Below are 4,253 nucleotides of genomic sequence, written 5' to 3'. Positions count from 1 at the left end.
TGTAATGCCACGGCACTCTACCCAGGGGGACAGCTTGAGGCTCTGTCTCAAAAAAAAAAAGAGCACCAGCAACAAAAGAAAAAATAGATAATTTGGATTTTATTAAAATTAAAAACTTATCTGCTTCAAAGGTCACTACTAAGAAAATGAAAAGACAACTCACAAATGGGATAAAATATTTATAAATCATCTATCTGATAAGGAACCAGTATTCAGAATGTATTAAACTCTTAACAATAAAATGATAAATGACTATTTTATTTATTTATTTATTTTTAGACAGAGCACTGACTCAGTAGAGTGCTTGAGCCGAAGAGTTGGAGGTTGCTGTGAGCTATGATGTCATAGCACTCTATCCAGGGTGACAGCTTGAGACTGTCTTAAAAACAAATAAATAAATAAATAAAAGTAAATAAAATGGGCAAAGGATTTGAATAGAGTCTTCTCAGAAAAGGACACACACATGACCAATAAGCACGTGAAAACATGCTCAACACCCTTAGTCATTAAAGGCAAAATCAAAATTACAACATAATTTTTCATACCTACTAAGTTGAACAATAATAAGCGTTGGCAGTGGGAAAAGATGGTGGGAATGTTAATCTCACAGTCACTTTGGAAAACAGTTTTGACAGTTACTCAAGATGTTAAACTAGAGTTACTATGTGACTCAATAATTCCACTCTAAGGTACATACCCAACAAAACTGAAAACAAATGTTCATATAAAAATATATATACATGGCAGTGCCTGTAGCTCAGTGAGTAGGGCGCTGGCCACATACACAGAGGCTGGTGGGTTCGAGCCTGGCCTGGGCCTGCTGAACAACAATGACAACTGCAACCACAAACTAGCCGGGCATGGCAGCGGGCACCCGTAGTCCCAGCTACTCGGGAGGCTGAGGCAAGAGAATCGCTTAAGCCCAAGAGTTTGAGGTTGCTGTGAGCTGTGATGCCATGGCACTCTATGTGAGACTCTGCCTCAAAAGAAACAAAAAAGTGTATACACATCTGCAGCAGCATTATTAATAACCAAAAGACAGAAATAACCCAAATATCATAAATTAACTAATGGATGAACAAAATGTGTTTTTCTTTTGTAATGGAATATAATTCAGCCATAAAACGGTATGAAGTACTGATACATAGATGAACCTGGAAAACTTTATGCTACATAGAAGAGTTCATTCACAAAGGGACACATATTGTATGATTTCATTTATATGAAATGTCCATAAGGAGAAAATCCATAGCGACAGAAAACCGATTAGTGGTTGGGAGGAGATAAGAGGAAGGAGAGCTGGGTGGCTGCTCATGAGTATAGTATCTTTTCAGAGTAATGAAATGCTCCGGAATTGGTGGTGATGGTTGCACAAGTCTAGGAATATACTAGAAGTCATGGAATTGTCCGCTTTATTTTATTATTATTTTTTAAGACAGAGTCTCACTATGTCACCCTGGGTAGAATGCTATGGTGTTATAGCTCACAGCAACCTCAAACTCTTGGACTTAGGTGATTCTCTTGCCTCAGCCTCCCAAGTAGCTGGGACTACAGGTGCCCGCTACAACACCTGGCTATTTTTTGGTTACAGTTGTTGTTGTTGTTTAGCTGGCCCTGGGCTGGATTCGGGCCTTGATGCATGTGGCTGGTGCTCTAACCACTGTGCTATGGGTGCCGAGCCGAAATTGTCCACTTTAAAAGGGTGAATTTTATGGTATATGAGCTATGTCTCAAGTTTTCTTCTTTCTTCTTTTTTTTTTTTAAAGATAGAGTTTCACTTTGTTGCCCTTGGTAGAGTGCCGTAGTGTCATAGCTCACAGCAACCTCCAACTCTTGGGCTTAAGCAATTCTTCTGTCTCAGCCTCCCAACTAGGTGGGACTATAGGTGCCCACAACACCTGCCTGTCACGCCTCCCACACCACACCAAAAAAATGCCCGCTATTTTTTTGTTGCGGTTGTCGTTGTTTAGCAGGCTTGGGCTGGGTTCAAACCCGCCTGCTTCGGTATATGTGGCCAGTGCCCTATCCATGGAGCTATGGGCACTGACCCTATATTTCAGGTTTTGAAAAGACAATAAGAGGACACTGGAGAAGCTCTTTCAAGCAATGTTGCAAAGGGAACAGAGGACAAGAAGGTGATTTTTTTCAGATGGAGGAATTAATAATGTACTTGTTGGTAAAGAGAAGGATCCAGAAGGGAGAGGAAAGAATAAAAGAGAAGATACAGGAAAGAAAGGGAGAATCTTTGGAAGATGTAGCTGACGGGGGCCCTGGAGCTGCCTGTGGACAGTTCATCTGTGGTAACAAGGCAGAACATACAACAGGCATGAGCAAGTGCAAGTATGTGGGACTATATGGTATGAGAGCTTAAGTAAATTCTCTTCCAAGTACCCTCTTTCAGAGAGCTTGGTCTACTTTCCTTGAACATCATGCTGATAAAATCTGTTGTGTAAAAACATGCCTCCAAAGAAAGCAAACTTGCTTCAAAGAAAACAAGTAAGAAAGCAAGCAATTCATTAGTAAATTGTGGTATATGTATACCATGTGATGTTATTCAGCAATAAACAAAGATTGGGTCTCAGCACCCCTAGTTCAGTGAGTAGGGCACCAGCCACATACACCAAGGCTGGTTGGGTCCAAACCTGGCCCGGGTCTGCTAAACAACAATGACAACTGCAACCAAAAAATAGCCAGATGTGTGGCAGGTACCTGTAGTCCCTGCTACTTGGGAGGCTGAGGCAAGAGAATTGCTTAAGCCCAATAGTTTTTTTTTTTTGAGACGGAGCCTCAAGCTATCCCCCTGGGTAGAGTGCCATGGCATCACAGCTCACAGCAACCTCCAACTCCTGGGCTCAAGCGAGTCTCCTGCCTCAGCCTCCCAAGTAGCTGGGACTACAGGCACCCGCCACAACGCCTGGCCATTTTTTTGGGGGGGGTTGCAGCCATCATTGTTGTTTGGTGGGCCTGGGCTGGGAATTCGAACCCGCCACCTTAGGTGTATGTGGCTGGCGCCTTAGCTGCTGGAGCCACAGGCACCGAGCCTAAGCCCAATAGTTTGAGGTTGCTGTGAGCTGTTATGCCTCAGCACTCCACTGAGGGCAACATAGTGAGATTTTCTCTCAACAAAACAAAACAAAAAACAAAGATGGGGACTTTACATCTTTTGTATTAGCCCGGATGTAGTTGAAACACATTATTCTTCTATTTATTTATTTATTTTTTCAAGACAGAGACTCACTATGTCGTCCTTGGTAGAGTGGCATGGCATCACAGCTCACAGCAACCTCAAATTCTTAGCCTCAAAAGATTCTGTTGCCTTAGTCTCCCAAGTAGCTGGTACTACAGGCGCCCACCACAATGCCTGGCTGTTTTTATTGCAGTTGTCATTGTTGTTTATCTGGCCCAGGCCAGAATTGAACCCACCAGCCTTGGTGTATGTGGCTGACCCTGTAACCACTGTGCTATGGGTGCTGAGCCTGCAACATGTTATTCTTAGTAAAGTATCACAAGAATGGAAGAGCGAGTATCCAATGTACTCAATACTAATATGAAGCCAATAGACAAACTAATATATGGTCACATAAGAGAAAAACTCAATTCAATACAAGCTGTGGGGAGGAGAAAGAAAGGAAGAGGGAGAGGGGAGGAGGGGGAAGGATTGGTGTACTCCCACTTAATGGGCAAAATTTAAGGGTATGTGACATACCTCTCACATGGGGGACACAAGTACAACAGAGACTTTACCTAACAAATGCAAACACTGTAACCTAATTGTATGCTCACATTAATCTGAAATTAAAAAAGCAAGCAAGCAAACTAAATTAATTAATTTGAAATAGAGTTTTGCTCTGTCATCTTGGCTAGAGAGCAGGGGTATCATCATAGCTCACAGCAGCCTCACACTCCTGCCTGCCTCAGCCTTCCAAGTAGGTGGGACCATAGGTTCATACCACTGCCCTTAGCTAACTATTCAAATTTTTCGTAAAGACAAGATCTCCCTATGTTGCCTGGACCAGTCTCAAACTCATGGTCTCAAGTGATCCCCTTGACTTCCAAAGTGCTTGGATTATAGGCTTGAGCCACCTCACCTGGCCCTTCCTCCCCCCCCCCCCTTTTTTTAAGACAGAGTCTCACTTTCTTGCCCTTGGTAGAGTGCTGTAATATCATAGCTCACAGCAACCTCAAACTCTTGGGCTTGAGTCATCCTTTTGCCTCAGCCTCCCAAGTAGCTGGGACTATAGGTGGCATAACTA

The sequence above is a fragment of the Otolemur garnettii genome, unplaced genomic scaffold (genome assembly GCF_000181295.1).
Source record: "Otolemur garnettii isolate 467f Iridium unplaced genomic scaffold, OtoGar3 scaffold00112, whole genome shotgun sequence".
Taxonomy (NCBI): domain Eukaryota; kingdom Metazoa; phylum Chordata; class Mammalia; order Primates; family Galagidae; genus Otolemur; species Otolemur garnettii.
The sequence above is the reverse complement of the archived record's forward strand: the minus strand, read 5'-3'. Positions refer to the sequence as shown.